The 20,324-nt window shown below is 43.2% G+C and overlaps 1 protein-coding gene across 2 annotated transcripts in view; it reads right to left on the reverse strand.

The window, feature by feature from the left end:
- The window catches only part of Znf277 (zinc finger protein 277), a 99,516-nt gene that overhangs the window by 77,685 nt on the left and 1,507 nt on the right, over positions 1–20,324 (reverse strand). The gene's annotated exons all lie outside the window — the stretch shown is intronic.

Raw genomic sequence — 20,324 nt, forward strand, 5'->3', positions numbered from 1 at the left:
TCCCCAAATAATAGACTGAGAATGATCTTCTTCCCCTTTTTCGTATACTGTCTGGTATCATATAATTTTATTTATTGTGTTGCTCATAAAAATTCAGTATTATAACTAGGAAATATAAGGATGTCTTATCACTATCCTAACTCTGCTTTCATTGCTAACATGCTTTGTCTTATGACTTCCAACTATTACTGAGCATTTTGGTTCTTTAGTATTGATCAAAATGTAAGAAATAAGGCCAATCAATCATAAAATCCCACCCACTTCTTCAGAGGCACATACAGTTTTCTGCCTTTAACAGTAGCTCATAGGCCAGTCTCCACCTGCAGGCAAGACCTGAGACTTGAGTGCAGCCTGAGACTGCATGCATGTGCTGCCGACGTCTTGAACACAGCTACCGCCCTTCACTGCCATTGCTGCTCAGCCTCACACTCCATAGATGGTGAAACACTCAGCTTTACATAGCCTTGACCTTTGTCATTTGTCCACATATGTGATTACTTGGAAAGTAAAGGTACAATTTGATGCTCCTATCCTGGGTCTCACACAGTCTTGAAATAGTATAATCTCAAAGAATACTAATTAACATATTTTAATTAACATCCATACATGAGAGAGGCAGTGGTGGTGTACACCTTTAATCCCAGCACTTGGGAGGCAGAGGCAGATGGATCTCTGGGAGTTCCAGGCCAGCCTGGTCTATATAGAGAGAGTTTCAGGACAGACAAGGCTACCTAGAGAAACACGGCCTCAAAAGCCTGGAATGAATGAATGATTGAATGAATGGATAAATACCCATACATGTATATAATGTGTTTTCATCAGATTCAGCCTCCATTTAGTCCTTTATCCCACTTGTGCTCGTTCATGCTCTCTTCTTCTCTCCCTCTCACCCCCACAACACCCACAGTCTATCTGAGGCTTTCTGTATGTGCTTGGATGCTGGGCCATCAGTTGGAGCTGACATTCTTGAAGAAAAGTGACTCTCCCTCCCACAGCAGCCATCAGTGGCCAGTAGCTCTTTAGTCAGGGGCTGAACTGAGCCTCTCTTCTATCCATGTTGGGATTTTGGCTGCCTTGATCTTGTTTAAGTTTTGTGTTTGAATAAAGAATTCTAATTCTAAATTATAACAAGTTAAAAAATCTTTGGTAAAGCCTATAGCATGTCAAATGAGGAAGAACAAGAAAAGCCTCAGCTCTCTCTCTGTGGCACAAAAGCAGCCAGAAGTCCTATAGCGTGCCAGGGAAAGGCCTTTCACTTCCGGCTCATTCTGGGTTAGAAAGTTCACACGTTTTAGGGAGAATTCTTCACCTGGGTATCAGTTTAAACTATAGAAAGAACATAATCTACTAACAAGATTCCTGGTGTCCTGCTCCGCCTCTGCATCCTCTCAGCACGTAGGGAAAATCCACTTTGCTCTGGATGACACACTGGTCTTCTCAATGAAGTCTTTATTGCCTTCTCGACACCATTATTTGTTCAGGCTTTGACGAAATGCTGGTAGAGGGCGTCCTGAGCCCTGATACAGATGCCTCTATAGGAAAGGCCTACTTGCTCTTAGTCACCTTAGAGAGTCCTGCCCAAAGAACCTGTCTTTGAATCCCACAGACAGACACAGAGGCTGGAGATCTCTCACTCCCTGTGGGCTTTTGCGTGGCTCTCAGTTCCTGAGGCTGCCCTCCTGCGTGTTTCCCCTAGTCTAGAGGTGAAGTGGCTCCTTCAAGACAGGAGTTTGGTCCTTGCTCTTTTTGGCGCCTGCTAGCACTTAATTAGTGCTTAGTAAACACTTGCTGAGACTCAAACCCAGAACATCAACAGTGTGAGTCTTCATTTCCAGGGAACTCTCAGTGTGCTCTTGTTCTGATTTGGTGGCAGTGTAGAACAACGAGCAAGTCTGCGAAGCACCCAGTAGCAACCGAAGGGCAGAATGTGGGAGACCTTAAGGCTTAGTCTTCAGACCCTGCTCCTGCTCTCCCCCTTTAACTTCTCTCCAGGGACTGCAGTGTTTACGAGACTGTGACGCGTCCCTGGACCTCATCCTGCTCCTCTTCTGTTCTGTGTTTGTGAACAGTGTTACTGTAGCTCAGGTCTGTGCTCACCTACAGGTCCTGGAGTCTTTTCAGGTCCTTCGACCTGCCCCACTTCTCCCATGAAGCCAACCATGATTACCCTTTCCCGGCAAAGCCTTTTTCTCAGAGCTTAGACTATTTCCTGCTATGTGCCAGCTAAACTTTAAGCTCAAAGACATAGACTGTAGCTTGTCCCTTTAGGCCATTTCTCAAGGCAGTTTCTTTCTGTATTAACAGCAAAGCAAACCCACTCTATAATCACAATAAACGACATGTAACAGTTTAAAGGAGGAAGAGGATCACTGTTCAAGGAAGACAAACAAGGGTCAGGACCACAGGTAGCATGCTCTCAGCTCAGATGCTAGTGCTACGCACAACCTTGCGCTTACGGATGTATAATGGCTCACGGAACCATGGTTTCTTCATAGAACTTTACATCTTTGAAATTATCAGCCAAGCGTTCCCACTCACTGAAGCTCTCTGCAGTAATGTTATTACTTTTGTTTTGCTTATAAAAAAGCAGATGCCTGGGAACTGAGGTTTATTCAACGCTTCCCTGTGAGCGAGTGAGCAATCCAAGTCTAGTGCCACAGCTCAGGGTTCTTTGCACTTTTCACTCTCAAGCTCAGCCTGAGACCAGATTTCTGGGGCTGTATACACGAAAGACAAATTGATAGCTATCTCTCCATAAGCAAAAGGACTTGGCATATACTGTAGACACTCAAAATACCTCGAAGAATTAACAGGAAGGATAGCAAAAATGGCAATGACGGCAAATCTACACCCTAACAAATTGTAAACATGGGGTAAAAAGGGCTCAATATTAATACACACAGTGAGAGCAGAACCCAAGCTCCAACTCCATGACGCCGGGCACCAGGTACTAATTTCTATAAAGAGGTTACAAAAATAAAAAAGATGTCATGTGCACGCTGCTTGATCAGAACAGGACAATGGCTATCTGGACATAAAGGCAATGTATTCAGTAAATGCTGCTGCTTAAATGGTAGCCCACAGAGCCTACATCATTTAGCCCCTCATGATGTGCTCTTACTTTAAAACAGTCTTTGCATTTGGTCATGGTGGAGTAGGATGAACTCTCAATGTAATGATAGAAGAGTGCTCACTAGAGATAGGAAAGGAGAAGAAACGCAAACAAGAGAGGAGAGCACCAAGCGACAAAGACAGGCGACCTGAGTTATGCTGCCACCGCCAGGACACTCAGCGCCTCCAGATATGGCAATAGGCAGGGCATACCGGGCGTGTTCAAAAGCGGAGGGGCCATGCTGGAGACACCACTTTGGACATCTGGCCTTCAGAACTGTGAGTGAGAACATTTCTGTGTCAGAACACACAGTTTGTGGGAACTTAGAGACCCCGCAGTAAACACGGTAACCAGATGAATGACTAACATTAGAATCTATTTCGTTCCAAGTAATTAGATTCTTCTAGAAAACTACTAGTATATGAGGAAGCCTACAAAAATGTAGGTAGTGGCTTCAGCTGTGGGTGCAGGAAAGACGTTAGAAGTGACACTGGTTTGGGTGATGGTGGTGCATGCTTTTAATCCCAGCACTCTGGAGGCAGAGGCAGGACGATCTCTGAGTTCAGGAGCAGCCTAGTCTACAGAGCAAGTTCCAGCCAAGGCTACACAGAGAAAACCTGTCTCAAAAACAAATGCAAACAAACAACAAAACCAGTGACACCTGTGGCTGGAAAGATGGACGCTGTTCCAGAGTTCCTGACTGGACTGCCAGCCTCCACAAGAGGCTCACACACTTCTGTGATTCCAGGCTCAGGACATTTCACCTGGGCGCCAGGCATTACTGTGGTACACACACACAAGCAGACAAAATATGTACACACGTAAAACAACAAAATCAAATAAAGAGGATAAGGCGCGTGAAGCACACAGTCATGGAGTACCACTTACGAAACTACAAGTCAGCTCAGGAACAAATGGGCATGCATCTGAACTCACACAGATAACACTGGCGGAGCTCCAGTTCTCAATGACCACAAGAACGATGTGCTAGGAGTCTGACTCTCTAACGTGCTGCCACAAACATGATTTCAGGAGGAGCAACAAGAAGGGAGCCATCTACTCTGTGCTGCAAGCTCTGCCCAAGTCAGTCTATGAGGAGAGCACAGTTAATGGAAGCGAGAGTCCCGAGGAAGAGGAAAGTTGCCAGTTGGATGGCAGGTCTGCCAACTAGAAGTGAATAACAACGGGTGCCATGATTCACACTAAAGCTGTTTGAAACAACCTTCACCAGACAATTTCTCTACAAGCTGTGTTCTGAACATCAAAGAGGGCCCGAATTTATCACCTGATTCTTACACGGCAACATTCTACTGACTCTTCTGACACTGACCGCGCACACATAGGTTACAAAAGGACTCACATGCTGAAGTCACTGAAAGCTGATACAAGAATGTAGGTTAAATTTTTAATAACTTAAATAATGCATTAAATAACTATGGTTACCTGACAATATAATAAAGGGTTGAATACTCCAAACGATGGGTCAGACTGGTTGCTGAGAGAAAACGTTCCTGTTCTACATTCAATAGTTCAGTCTTAACTTAGATGCAGTAAGAGGCGATACTAAAATTAAATAAATAGGAATGCAGGTATAGGTTAGTGGTAGAGTAGGTGAGGATGTAAAAGCAAAGCAGAAAGCAAGGAGAGAAAGAAAAGGCACCCACTTAAGCAAATATTGAGTCAAAATGGTAGGTTTTATTCATATAAATATTTTAAGAAATTATTATATCTTAGATAAACATACTATACCATTCAACAGAAGAAAGTGCTGTTTCTTGTGTCTAAGGCATTTTGCAGCCTCCACTACTGTTCTCCGACTAAGGGCCCAAAGCCAGGCAGGCATGCCGTGAAAGGGACCACCCTGAGAGCCTGCCAAACGCCCAGGGGTGGCCTCTCAGAAGAACTGTTTGGAATGTCTAAATTCTTTTTTTTTTCCAATGGGATTTTTATTATTATTTTTTTAACAATTTATTCACTTTGTATCCCAGTTGTAGTCCCCTCCCCCTGCCATTTCCTCCTTAATAAATAACGGAGAGATAACCCTGACTAGTTCCCTGAATAGAATTCCATGGAATAGTAGCATGGGTGAAACTTGAGAAGGCGTTATCCATAAACAGTAAGAGGCAGCTACAGGTTTGGAAAACTATATAGACTTATTCCCTTCAGAACAACAAAATTAGAATAAATTCTGGAAGAAAGGTACATAACCTATATTTGTAAATTATTCACTCATGTATGAAATTCTATACATGTAGAAAAACAATACTTTTTGTCTCATAATTCTATGCAATCAGAGTAATGTCCCTATAAGCATAAATAACAGAAACCTAATGTTGGTTCTACCTAACTCACTTACACAGTGAATAAAAATAAGTTTCTATAAAAACATCTTAAGAGCATGACAGCACAGAAATGGATTTCTTTGTAGTCCACTACCTAAAGGGTGTAGTTCATCTCTAGTCCATCTGGGTTCTCAGAAAATGTCAAATTCACTGGGCATGGTGGTGCATTTCTAACCTAAGCACTCAGAAAAAGAGAAGAAATCCATGTGAGTCTGATGCCAGGCTGGTCTGCATTTTGAGTTCCACGCCAGCTAGGGCTACACGGAGAAACCCTGTCTCAAAAACACACAAATAAACAGCAGCAGCAGCAGCAGCAGCAACAACAACAACAACAAAAACAAAAACAACTAAAAAGTAAGTAAGTTTACATGTCTGCTTTTCAAGTACTGAGAAGAAAACAGGTCTGGGTGTGTAGCTCAGTGATAGTGTCTGCCTAGTATTTGTGAGACTCTGGGTTTCTAAAACCAAGATGCGATTAAAAAACAAAACAAAACAAGACTGTGTTCTCTTTAAGGGAGTGATATGTGCTGGTTCTGAAAAATACCTCATGGACCTGGACATGCAAACTCACTTTTTAGTTGTTTTTGTTGTTGCTGCTGCTGTTGCTATTGTTTATTTGTGTGTTTTTGAAAGAGGGTTTCTCTGTGCAGACCTCGTTGTGAACATAATCTAATCTGTTCTGTCAATTAACAAACTCTAAGACATTTTAGAGAAATGACAGCAAGAGGAATATTAGGCCATGGCATCAAATTCCTTGCACTTTAAGGATAAGAAAGAAGGATGCTATCATTTTATACTGTGGGGTTATGTGACAGTTGGCTGAAACTCAGAGATCTCAGGGCTAAGAGTTCAGTGGCCATAAGACCAGCTGTGATGACCTGTCTGGTGCTAAGCCTCCTGCAAGAACGGCTAATGAGCACGGCCCCTCCTGTGCTCCCCTACCCCACCGTCAGTGTGGCTGTGTTCTCTACATAGTGGCTTTGTGTCAACTCCGCCTACCTGGTGTCATCTTCACAGAGGTCTGGAATGCCAGCTACAGGCACCTAGCCAGTTTCTTGATATCGAATCTCAACTTGTATTCTTTTTCTAGTAACTGGATCCTTCGTCTGTTGACCTGATCTATAACTTAATTGACTTGATACTTCACCCAGAATCCATGGTCCCCTAAACCTGCTTCTCCAAAGCCTGTAGTAACTTGCTTTCTGTCCCTAAAGTCCACTTTACATGCTGCTGTGTCCTTGCTGTGGAAGATCATACCCCGCAGCCCACCACCCTCACCCTCTACCTCCAGCTTCAACCTTCCCTTACAGAAAGCCTGGTCCTTGGCAGCCTACATTGCTCCACTTTAGCTGGAATCCAGTTGGGTTAATTTACAGAAATTCTCAGTATCTTATCGTCCTGGTATCAGATGGAATTCTCTATCCATCCGCCCGCCTGAGATGTTCCTGATCACCCGGGTCAGCTTCCGGCTCTCTCAGAAATGTCTGTCTCTCACCCTCTGAACACTCTCAGTCTTGTTGGCTGTGAACCACCATTTCCCTTATATCTGACACTGAGGCTACTTCTCTATGGAGAACTGTCCTATTACAACAGGCAGGCATTCCTGAATGTGGAACTGACGATGTGCTCACATTCATGATGTACTCTGCCCAAATCTGGCTGAGCGATCCTTGGGACAGAGGTGAAGCAGAAGCCACCTGCTGAAATGGAATCTCCACAGTCAGCTGTGTCTAATGTCAAGAATTTCTTTGCAGGACTGAGTTGTCGGATTTTGGTAAAAAGGTTATACTAATCTCCTCTTAGATGAGACAGAAGACTATAAATTCTGTTTAAAGCCTCTTTATACTAAGGTTATCTGTGTTTTGTGCATGCCAGCAAGACTGTGGAATGGGAAGAAAGTTGCTCTGAGTGCTCACCACAAAGCAAACATAAGCTCACAGCTGTTGGTGAATATAAGTAGTTTTGTGGTTGTGTTGGAATTTAGGTAGGAGTCTGTGAATGTCCAAGACCTAGGAGGATCCTGTAGCTTTGGGTCTTGAACTGGAAAAGCACTGACCCTAAGAGTTGGGTTACAACTCTGGTTCTGTGTTCCTACCCAAACCATTAGCCAGAGGCTCAGGAGAGTTACTTAAGGAGGCAGGCCTGCTCATCTTAGTCTTGACTCCTTGAGAAGATCCTAACCTGGATTCAGTCCCTCATAGCTGAGGTCATCGATCAGTCTCACTTAAGAAGGCTATGAAGGAATTTGCCCACCTTGGTGCCCTACAGTGGCCTGTCCACCTCAGTTTCTGGGCAGAGTACGAAATAGCTCTGAAGTGGGCCCTATCCTCACTTAGCTAGAGACTGAGAAGACTGCCTTCCAGCCAAGGACCTATCTACATTCCCAGGGTAAACTGAAGGGAACCCAGCTCTAGAACTAGAACAAAACAGGAAAAGTCAAAGAAATGAAAAGTGAGTAGTTTTTGCTTTGTTTTATTATTTTTTTTGTGCATGCTATTCATCTACCTATCTACCCATCTATCTATCTTCTGTCTGTCTGTCTATCTATCTATCTATCTATCTATCTATCTATCTATTTTGTATGTATCTATCTATTTTTTGGTATTTTTGAAACAAAGTCTCACTGTGTGGCCCTGACTAGCCTAGAGCTTGCTTTGTAGACCAGCATCTGCCTTCTGAGTGTTGGGATCAGAAGTGAATGCTACCCAGTCTGGCCTCTTACTGATGGACCAACATTTGGGTAGGCTACTGTTGCAGGATATTTAATCCCATTGTGAACCGTGAGATCGTGAACTAAAGAAACCTCTTTCTTGTTATGGTGTGGCTCAGCACCAGGACACACCTTTAACCCAAGAGCTTTTTGTTTATTTTAAACAAGGAGTTGTGGAGTGGCTCAACCTTAGCACACACCTTTAACCCCAAGAGCTTTCTGTAAATAAGAGCTAAATAAAGTCAACCATAGGCCAAGAGGAGGAGCAAGCACTCAGTTGACAGGGAGTAAACAGAGGAAAACACAGCAAGGAGGGACTTTGAATTGAAGGTATTTAAGAGAGTATGGAGAAGGAGAAGGGCTTTTTCCTTTTGAGGAGGGGGGTCAGCTGGGTGCTTTCTCTGCCTCTCTGAGCTAGCAGGCTTTCACCTCTGCATCTGGCTCTTGTGTCTTTATTGTTAAAATTGAAATTTTGAATTTAATTTTTAAAAACAACAGGCTATAGAAAGAAAAAGGAGAGCATGCTTAAATAACACATGAAAGAAACATCACAATTGATGTCACAGAAACAGGAAAGGTCAGAAAACACTAAGAGTAATTAGATAGCAATAAACCGGATAAGCCAAACAGATGAATATTTCTAGATACATCCCACCTACCAAGATTAATCTATGAAGACATATCAAATGTGAGTAGCTAACGGGCAACTGAATCTATAATAAACAAATTCCTAACAAAGAAAAGCCAAGGATCCAATGGTTCAATATTTAAGGAAATGATAACTTTAGAAATTCTTGCAAAACATTGAAGAGGAGGCAATACTTCCAAATTCATTAAACTTACTTTTCCCTGATATCAAAACCAGATAAGATCAACAAGAGAACAAAAATACAGGTCAATATTCTTGACAAACACTATTTATCAGGACCGAATAAGGTTTAGGGTTGATCAACCATACACAACTATATAAATGTGATACACCTTATTAGACAACGAAGAAAAAAAAATCACATGATCATTTTAATAGATGCAGAAAATGCATCTGACATTTCAACATCCTCTTATGTTTAAACAAACTCTTAATAAATTAGGTGTGAAAAAGATATAATGTAACATAACAAACATCTATACACAACAAATCCCTAGCTAACAACAGAGATGTACATTCTAGGTACTTTTGCTCAACACAGGATAGAAATCTGAGCAGAGCAATTAGACAAGAAAAAGAAATGAAAGCGCACAATGACTTCACGTACAGAAACCACCACCCTGAGTCCACCAGAGGCTAGCAAGATGGTTCATGCTTGCAGTCTAGCATTTGGGAAGGTAAAGGAGGAAGATTTCAAGTTTGAGGTCAGCATGAACTACAAAGAGAAACACTGCCTCAAAAACAGCAAAACCATACCAAATGACTCCAAAGCAAAATGCCTGTCAATATCTGATAAAATCAGTGAAGTTGACACAAAACCTAGACAAAAACCAGTAGTGCTTTCATATATTTATATGAAAAAAGTCAAGAAAATAAATATACTCCTTACCAAACAAAGCCAGTACAGCCTGGCAGTACAATTACTTGTGAGTCCAAGAAGGAAGATCAGGGCACAACCTGATTGAGCCAAAGAGCACATTCAAGGTCATTCTGACCAAGTTAGAATAAAACTGAGCAACTTAGAATAAAAAAGAATTGTGGATGAAGCTCCCTGTACAGTGCTAGTCAAAGCAGTGATAAGGAAAAATGATGAAAATAAATAGAAATATAAATGGAAAATAAAATAAATGGAAAGCTCTCACATTCACATATTAGATTTGTTGCAAAGTCCCTGCTATGTAAAGAGATCTATAGGTTCAATCCTAATCCCCTAATCAAATTCTACAGATTTTTTTTTTTTCCCTAACAGAAGTAGAAAAAGCCCATAATTGATATGGAACCAGAAAAGACTAGCAAAAACAACAAGAAGAAAACAGCAGGTTTCACTCTACTGGATTTCAAAATACATAAAACAAAAACAGAAACAAAACTCAAACTCTAGTCACCAAAACAGGGGAATGAAATAGAGCAAAGGCACCGAGAACGTGCAATGGGGAATAGACAGTGTAGCGGGGTGGCCTTGGAGCCAGCGCAGAACACACCAGACACCAAATTCTCAGAACACAGGAGATCTCCTGCCTTGGACAGACAGGCAGGTGTGGGGCTGGGGTGGACAGGGGACACAGGCACTGCCTCTGCCCCTGACAAGGACAGCCCGCAGATGCTTCTGCAGATGTGGCTTACAGGAGAAAGACAGGAGGCTTGTGCTGGCGCCAGCACAAGCTAGCCACCGGGGCCAAATGATGGTTTTTGATTGCTGGACCCTGGTGTTTAGTAAGTCACTGGCCAAGGAAGGGAACAGAGCTTGGGGGGCTAGCTTCAGGAATACTATCTAAGGGCTCAGCACAGGAGAGGAAAGGACAAGGGCACAGCGTGTCGCGCACCATGTTTGCAATGCTGGGCCTGGTAGTCTTTTGAACAGTCTTCCCATTAAATGATGTCAGGGAACTGGAGACGCAGCCCAAAGGAAGACATTGAACCTCATCTCACCCAGCAAACACTCCGCATGAAGCACCTGGGCTGGTGGGGTGGCTCAGGGCTGAAGACACCTGTCAAGCAGGCCTGCGGATCTGGGTCTCGTTATAGGAACCTGCAGGGAAAGGAGGAGAGCGATTCCAGCAAGCTGCCCTCTGCCCTCCAGACCTGTGCTGCGGTGTACGTGCTCACAGTCACATATACACATCACACACGCACACAAATCAAAAACAACACCCGAAGATGAAGATGAGAGAGGGGAAGGTGCAGAGTGCGAGAAACGGGGAAGGGTGGTGGTGGTGGAAGAATAAACATAAAAGTCTGAACGCTGTCCAAGGACGGTCTGCGTGAGGGGAATTCTGAGTGCTGGTGAGAATGCTCCAAGCAAACAAGACAAGGGTTTTGTGACCTCAGTCTCTTCAAAGACTGTTTTTGGAATGTGTTTTCGTGCTCTCAGATGGAGCTGAGGAATGAGTTGACTTCAGCTGTGTGTGTTCATGTGCAGCTTGTCCTTGTGCCTGTAGATTTGCACAGATGACAATTTTTAACCCTCAGAGTGTGAATTGCCTGGTTCTCTGAATAAAGCTGGCTATTCCATGAGACTTTAGCAAGCGTCATTTTTAGGCCCTGATCGCCAGGCACACACCGCCACGTAGAGAGGTAAAGAGATAAACGCTTGTGAAATGGTCCACACAGAAGAGTTTTCACAGTTTGTCACTGGTGACGCCGGAACTAACCCACAGGTGAACGGACACCACTCACAAAGAAATACTATTTCAGATCTGTTCGGATGGCTGTCATCAAAAAGATAGAAGGAGTGTCGTAGGACCCCTGCATGCTGCTAACAGCAAGGCTGGTATGGAAAACTGATGGAGGACTCCTCAACTAAAAAAAAAAAAACATCTGAAGCGACACTGCCATATTACCCAGCAGCTCTACTCCCCGTAATATGCCCAAGGGAAACAGGTCCAGTGTGTCAGAGCAAGAGCTGTGCAAGTGTTCACGGTTGCCATGCTCACAGCAGTCAAAATGCACGGCTAACGTAAACACCGGTCAGCGAACGATGAAGAGACAGAGAAACGCGCTCTCTCGAGTGGAGAAGGGAAGCTGGAGGACTTGCTAAGTTAAACTAAGGCAGAGATAAGAAGGTGGGAGCTCCACCAGGCCTGTGGTGGAAATGCTGACTGAGCGCAGCGGTCAGCACACGGGGCCTGCCGTTCTGCACTAGGGAGATGTGGTTGAAGGGCAGAGAATTCCCCCCAGACAGAAGGACATGTGCCCATGGTGACTGTCATCACAGTGGCAACACACTACGCGCTGTGCTGGAAACTGCAGGGAGGTTTGAAATGGTCTCAACATAAAATAGCTGTGTAAAGGAACAAAGATTTAACTAGCTTGATTCAGCCATTCCAGTGTTCCGGTGTTCAAAACACCATGTTTACACAAGTCTGTATAGCTTTATATGCCCTGGGTCTCACGCTGTGGTGCTTTTCTCTTGTTTGTAGATGTCTAGTTTTACTAAACCCGAGGGCTGGGTCCACTTGCTGGAAATGATTTCTTTCTTGCTCAATTCCATGTCATTCTGATACTCCCCAGAACCTTCTACTCGTGACACGTTCAATGTACTTATAATTTTTTTAGTAGGTTCTAAGACCTTGGGCAGCAAGACAAAGGCTGTTTTCATCTTTGCAGTCTACAACATCTACAAACTTCTACATAGCAGGTGCTTAATAAAATGGTCTGATCGGTTCCATCAATCACTCCTTCTGATTTGCACCGCTAATTCTGAGTGAGATGGGATCACAAGCAGTCTAACAATCTAGCTAAGTTGTCTTGGAGTGAGGGACTTAGAATTCAACTCTTGGCAATGGTTCTCAGCTAATTTTCTAACCTGATACAACTGATTAAGAATGTCAAATGTAGAGTGAGTCCTTAAGGCAATACTCCGGTGCCAGTGCCTGCTTTTCACAGATCCCAGGAAATGTAAACTCCCTGCTTTTTCAGAAAGGGGTGTGTGCAAGAGGCACCTGAATGATCAGCGATGCGGCCTTCTGCCCAATGACAACCTTGACCAGGCTACAAGTGACTGCGATCCGGCAGAAGCACAACTGAGATCGAGACTCTGGTCTTTGGATGCCCTGTGCCGTGAGCTCTTCACTAATCACTATTTTCTCCGTATTTCTCCAGCAGCAATGGAAAACAACCCAGGGAGTGCGCTGGTCGGTTATTAGCTAGGCTTGCTCTCAATGGCTGCACACTTGGAAAGCTTTCAAAGGCCATTCATAAAGCGGTCGGTGAGAAATGCTAAGCAGCTCCAGGCTCTCACCTTTTCTTTCTCATTCTCTTTTCTCTTTGAGGAAATTAGTTACATTCGAGTTAGAAAAAACAGTCTGATTGAGGCTGTGCTACAGTCCAACAATAGATCCTGCTATTAATTGCTTTCTAATGGTAATTACGATCAGCTGTGTACAAGATATTTTCTTTTCTAATTGGCTATTACTAGTGAAGAGCAGTCTGTTATAGAATAGAAGATTGTGCTAAATAAACAACCACAACTACAAATCTGAGGTCCTTACTGGGGGAAAAAAATCAAGTATCTCTTTGTATTCAGATAAAAGCATTAATTGGGGGTGAGATGGGAAAGGGAAGGGCCATCTTTCCATTAAAAAGCAGGGACAGCATTATAGAAATCCAGACACGAATTAGGAATTCCTTCCTTTAACAAATAAAGCCTCTTACAACCTTTAGTAAATTCCTGTGTCAACACACATCACAGATGTAAATGTGTCCACTTTTTTCAGGAGCAACAAGGGAACAGAAAGAACCACTGGCTCTGCTAAGGCAGGGATGCTGAGCCTGAGTAGAACACAGGGACTCCAGGGAAAAGGACAAAGAGTCCTCTTCACTGCTGTCCACACAGCAGGAAGCAAGGAGGTGGACCTCCATCACCACTTAAACAAGCCCAAATGCCATCGCAGCACGATGCTGTCTCTGAGAGCAAAGGCAAAAGGAACACATGACAGTCCCTGGGTTTATGGGCTTTTCTACATAACCAGCAGTGGTTCTAGCAGAGGTGACCTCCTGTTTTCTTTTAGTCTGGTACTTGCTTTGATGCCATACCCAGGAGCTGGCTGGGTGACAGTGCTTGCCTACATGCAGGATTCTCTGGGTTCAGTCACCAGCAATGCAAAACACACTGGCACTCGAAGTGCTGGGAGACAGAGAGTCCAAATGCCAGGTTGGCAGGTCTACACACTGTGTTCCAGGATGGCCTGGCCACATAGAGACTCTGTGATGAAACAAAGACACACCTGATTAATAAGTAAGGGGCTAGGGTTCTGCAGCAGCAGCCGCACCTGCGAGGCCCAACATGAGGTTCTCTGACCTCAGCACCTACACAAGTAAAACCAGGACAGCAAACTTTTCAGGCAAATGCTTTAAGAGATAAGTGGGAAGCCCCAAATCAGAGGAAGGAGTGGACCTTTTTCTCCTGTTTCTGGAGTGACCCAGTCGAGGCCTTTTCTACCAATCAAGAGACTAGCCTTTTCAAAGAAACCTTGTCCTTTACCAACAAGCCCCCCCACCCCACCCCCAAGATACAGCTCAAAGGCCAGCTCGTCCTTGGGGACTGGCACCTGGTGGGCTTTTTGTCTACCATAAGACTAGAATGGGATGGGACCCTTTTTGTTTTACAGGATCTGAATTATAAATGTGACACCCATTCCTCTTATGTCCCTACTTCGATTGTAGTAACGGAAAAGAAATCCCTTGATTTGCTCAAGGTCACAGTTTTTAACTGTGCAATCTGTTCAATTCCAAGGCTTGTACTGTGCCCACTATTCCTCTTCAGACAACACTTCCTAGCCTGGATTTCTGTTCTCTCAAGGCTTTCAAACACACCACTTCAGTGAGGGTTCAACAATAGTAGCAGCAACATTTCTTTTTCCCCTTTTGGATGAAATTAAGGCTCAGAGAGGCTAAAAAGTTTTTCTTAAGTTTATTCTATTACAAAGTAGACTATTCAACATTAGAATCCAGTCTTGACTATTTTTCCATATGTTTCCTTCCATGTATTTTATTTATTCGAATATATTTAAGATATGCTAAACATGGAGAAAGCTAACTATATGCCATATGGTATTACTAAAAGTATTCTACTATTTGTCAGTTGGTGAGTCCCACACTAAAGAAAGAAAAGCTTACGTCCTGTTTATCTTTAAAAAACCATTTCTGGGGTTCCTGTGGATATAGGTAGCATGTAGCCTTAGTTGGGCACTTTGCAAACAAATGGCACCGAATGACGGGATCAGGCATAAAGACAGACAGACACTGGGTCTGAGGTTATTGCCACTTCTGAAGAGTGTGCCCTGCTCACACTGGAGAACTTCGTGCTTCAGCTTAAGTGCCAAGCTTATATGAACTGTTACATGCCAGTTCTGTAGTCTGATTTGTCTATTATACAAGCCATAGTGGTGTGTCAACCTGACACAAGCAACTTGGGAAAAGGAAACCTCAATTGAGAAAATGCATCCATTAACTGGCCCATAGGAAAATCTGTTATGCATTTCGTAATTAGTGATTGATGCACGGGGGCCCAGCCCATTGTGGGTGGTCCTAGGTGCTATAAGAAAACGAGCTGAGCAAGCCATGAGGGGCGCAACAGTAAGCAACTACTCTGTGGCTCTGCAGCACTTCTTGCCTTGACTTTCCTGCCTGATAGACTACAAGAGAAATGAACTTTTTCTTCTGCAAACTGATTGTGTTGTCACGGTGTTTATCATAGCAATGGAAATGCTGAGACAACACTGAACCCTACTTTTGTGTTAACATTCGCTGGGAAGAGTTGATGGAAGCCTTTATGTATCCAGCTGTTAGAGAGGACAGTTAACACGCACAGTCTAGTTCTAAACCCTGCTCTGCATTGGGAAGCATGGTTTTTGTTATGTTTGTGCCTCTGATAAACATTTTCTCAGTTTTCCAGATGGAAACCTGACCTTGTGCTGGGAACAACATTACTGTTTCATATGAACGACAGAGACATGTCAAAACAAAGAGAGTTGCATACAAATTCACCACGAGACTGCCAAGCATCCACCATTTTCTGCAACAGAAACTTGGCTTGGCGGTGGGAAAGACAACCAGAAGCTTCACCTATGTCACATGCATGTATTTACGGTGGAAACGACAGCCACCGCTTACTGAGGACCAGGCTGCTATGCCTGTCACCCCATGGTGCATAGCTGCACTGCAGGACAGTTATATCGCTCTTGCTGCAGAACGAGATTTGCAGCTTTGTTGGCCTGAACCATGTAACCAGGATTCCAACCTAAGTTGGCCTGATTTCAGTCTTTTTGCTGAACCACACTGCCCTGCTACCGCAACACTCACTTTAGAACATAATAGATTTTAAGAAAGTTGGCTTCAGACTTCATCTAATAGAACTTAGCTACCATGTCAAACTATTATGCTTGTGTACTGGATAAAAGCCCTCTTTCAGGTACTCTGTGACCTTGCACACGCCACTTTTTGTATCTTTTTCCTCATTATAAAGAAAAAGCATGAGATTAGGCAAAGACTGTAAGTGGTCTGAACAGTAAGTACATTACAGATCAGCACTTCACAAATGGTAGCCACCATCACCACAGCCACTACTGTAAGCCAGAAGTCGGAAGCCAGAAGTTGGGTCTCGAGTATTATAGGAAAATAAAAAAGATGCTCAGAAAGTCCAAACAAGATATACAAAGACCGTGTTTGTGCAATTCCTTTTTTCCCCATGATCCCCTCAGGCCTATACCTCATGAGGCCCACGCAGCAAACACCCAGTCGCGGAGGATGTGTGGTGTGGGAAGCTGGGTGTGAAGGGACAGGAGCTGTGCAGGTGAAAACAGTACAGAAGGTAAGACTTCTGGAGCACGTAAGTTGCAGTGTGAGCACTTAGTTCCCACAGAGACTGTGATGGCCCCACATTCCAGGAGGGTACTGGAGGCATAGCAGTTATCATGGGCCATCTGTAAGCATCCGAAGCGTTTCACCTCAGCTTAGATGGCCTCTTACCTGGATCCTGTGCCAGAGGCCAGACAGCTTTATTGTTCCGTTAGGAATATCTTCATAATGAGAGCAATTGATATCACCAAGGCCTATCTTTACAGCACGAATATACACTGGGCTCTCATTGACGTGTAAATCAATGAAATAATGAGGAATTCTGCAAGGCTGGTGTTTGCGTATATTTTCACTAATGTGGCACATACAACAAACCTCTAGGTTAAACAGCTATTCAAGGCCAGAGTAAAAACTGAAATATAGCTTTTCTCAAACAGAGTCTACTCCCCTTTCCACAGCCATGCCATATATGAGAGAGACTGAAACAAATGCCAGGGATTACAGGGCAGCCCTAGGAAACTGGCTACCAGCCACACACATGATGGAAGGCTGAGTTCAAGGGTCATGAGGCAGGTCATTCATTTACAAAATCCAGGTTCAAAGGCTAGACCTAAAGTATTCTCTAAAAATGTAATCCTTATCTAAAGGATACAAGATCATTTTTTAAAAGAGCAGAAAAACAACATAAAATGAAAATGATGAGTTCTGACAGAATACCTTCTGACAATACTTTACATTTCCAGTTGGTATGCATACCTTTCTCAAACATAAAAAAATGTTTCCTAGTTCTTTTTTTCCCTAGTTCTTTTTATTATTCCATTTCCATTTTTCTGCTTAAAGTGGCAGCCATGCTAAACACCTTGAGTAGGCTTCCAAAATATTCTAAACATTTAAACTGTTACGCCTTATTGCATGGAGCTCTGACAGGCGATGGATATACAGTAAATCAGGCTTGGCTTTAGTACGTGCAGATGCCAACAAGCAACTACAGTCTGATAAGAGACATGAGAATGAAGATATGAGCATGGAAGAGGCTGACTGAAGATGAGGCTGAAGAGCAGAATTCATATTACCTACAGAAGTTCCAGTCGAGACCCCCAAAACACATTTGCTTTCAAATATACATTAAAGGGGGGGTAAAAGTACGTGTCTGAGAGGTCAAGAGGAAGGTTTTCCCATTGGGAAGCCTAGAATACTGTTTAGGTCAAGCATTTATTAAACATTAACATGGTGCCAGGATCAGGCAGACAGAACAAGTCCAACGAGGTCTTGGTTTTCTTTCTGGAGCACAGACTGGGAGACGTAAGACACAGATAAGTAATCAGTCATGATGGTGGGGGTTAGAATGAAAACAGTGGTTACAGAGATGAACACAAGGGTGGATTCCATTGATACTCCAGGGACAGAGAAGTAGGACTCGGTGACTGATCAAATTCAGGGCCTGTGGGCAAGAAGGGACTCGACAATGCTTCCTTGTTTTTTAGCTTATACTTGATGGTATTTCTCAGAACGTGAAGTAGAAGAGCAAGGAGTTTGCACTTGTCTCAGAACGTGAAGTAGAAGAGCAAGGAGTCTGCACTTGCCACCCTCCACCACCTCTTCCACAGACATACTAATGAGATCAATGAGGTCTCCGAAGGACAAGCACCATAAATCCAAACACTGCTGTCATCATCTGTTATTCATTTGGCAAAGACAACTGAGGTGACTACCAAAACCTTATAATACAGGCAAACATTGTCGTAAGAAGTCATGCTGGCCATAGAATCATCCTGAAAGTGTCAATTACCGAACTGTAGGTTCTGATCTAATTGATTCCCTATTAAAAACTGCATTAGAATAAATAGCAACACATAGCAGTCAAGTGTGGGACATGTTCAATTTATTTGCTGTCTGGTATACCTGTGTGTGTGTGTGTGTGTGTGTGTGTGTGTGTGTGTGTGTGCGCGCCTGTGTACCCGAATGGGCAAGACAGAGGAGAACATCAGGTATCTTCCTTTCTCAGGCCCTACCTTATTTGCCTCAGATGCTCCCTGAACCTGAAGCTCAGGGCTTTGGCTGTATAGGCTAGCCAAGGAGCACCTGGGATCCACCTGCCTCTTCCTCACAAAGCTTGGGCTTCGGGCACAAGGGGCCACACTTGGCCTTTACGTGGGTACTGGGGATTTAAACTCAGGCTCTCCCGCTTGCAGAGCAAGTGCTCTTAATCACTAAGCCATCCAACCAAACCTATTTCTTTCTTTCTTTCTTTCTTTTTTTAATTTTAGGAAATAGTATGAAATAGTGTCTGTTCCAGTGAACAGCAAACAGGGATAAGTCTTGGCCCGACCCTGTCATTTAGTTTCTTCTGCACATGAACCTCACCGGCACCTACTGCCCTCCGCACAGCATCCAGAGTTTCTCACAACACCCTAGGGGTAACGTGTGCCCTGGAGAACGAGCAAGCAGGATAGTTGCACACTCAGTGCCATTTCTTTATCCGTATTGCCAACACAGTAGACTTTTTGGGTTTCCTCAAAGGTAAGACAATTTTGTCGAGAACCAACCAACGTAGGGACTTGGGGAGGAATGGACTGAAAGGACAGCACAGTGGCCCAGCGAGGCAGCAGTCTATGCCTCCCGCGCTCCCTTAGTGACTCCTTCTAGCAGAGATTTTATAGACTTGCAAAGATTTCTATTAAACGGCTCCACAGGCCCTTCTGTCTCGGGATATTAAACACACAGATTGACATTTTAATTAGAACTAGAGGAAACCTCTGAAAAGAGGCAGTTTTACAGAAATTAAAAAGGTGTGTGATTTTACAGAGAAAGACATGCTTGATAACTTAAGTGCCTGCCTGAGAAGAAATATACTCCTAATGCAATTATTCCCACCTAAAATGCGTGTCCTATTTTTGCAGGGTTTAAAGAGAATTCTGATAAAGTCATAGAATGTTACCTTATAAAAGGGGAATTTTAATTGACAAATTTACTTGCTAAAAATGACAGAAAAATCAATCATTAAGCTCTCCCAGTGACTGTTACAAATCAATAATACCAGGCAGTTCTGAAGCAGGGAAAGGGATGCTTTTGTTACAAATACTGCACACTCACTGCTGCTCAACACTTTTGCTGAAAATAAGTTGGAGCCTAAAATCAAGCTTTCACTAGTTACTTAATCCAGTCCTTCCAAATTACAGCACTGGTTCTGGTTGAATAATTCCCTCATATTTGGTGAAAATATTGGGTAAAGGTCACTCAAATACTACTAAGAAATATGCATGATGAGTATTTTTAAGAGGAAAAACTGGCATCTATAGAAAATTTACACAAGCATAATAACCTTTGACACACCAACTCCACTGGGCAAGGAAGGGTATGTGAACACACACACACACATATTCCACTCTCTGTAACACTACTGAAAAGCAGAAACACTTTATAATTTGTTAACAGGGGCTAGAGTATGGAAAATCTGTTCTGTGGATTATGAGTACAGTCACTAAAAAATAAACAAAAATGTTCTGATATAGAAGTATATATTGATAAACAAGAGAAAGAGGAAAGTTGTAGATATTTGAGTTTACTTTTATTAAGAAAAGAATCATACACAGCACATTATCAAGGAATATGTTAGAAAATATGCATCAAACTTATAACTTTTTCAGTGGGGCTGTGTAGTGGAGGGGCTTTACTATTATCGTTTTTAATCTTGTTTTTTGCTTTTTTTCTTTC

This window comes from Meriones unguiculatus, chromosome 1 (assembly GCF_030254825.1).
Source record: "Meriones unguiculatus strain TT.TT164.6M chromosome 1, Bangor_MerUng_6.1, whole genome shotgun sequence".
Classification (NCBI taxonomy): Eukaryota; Metazoa; Chordata; class Mammalia; order Rodentia; family Muridae; genus Meriones; species Meriones unguiculatus.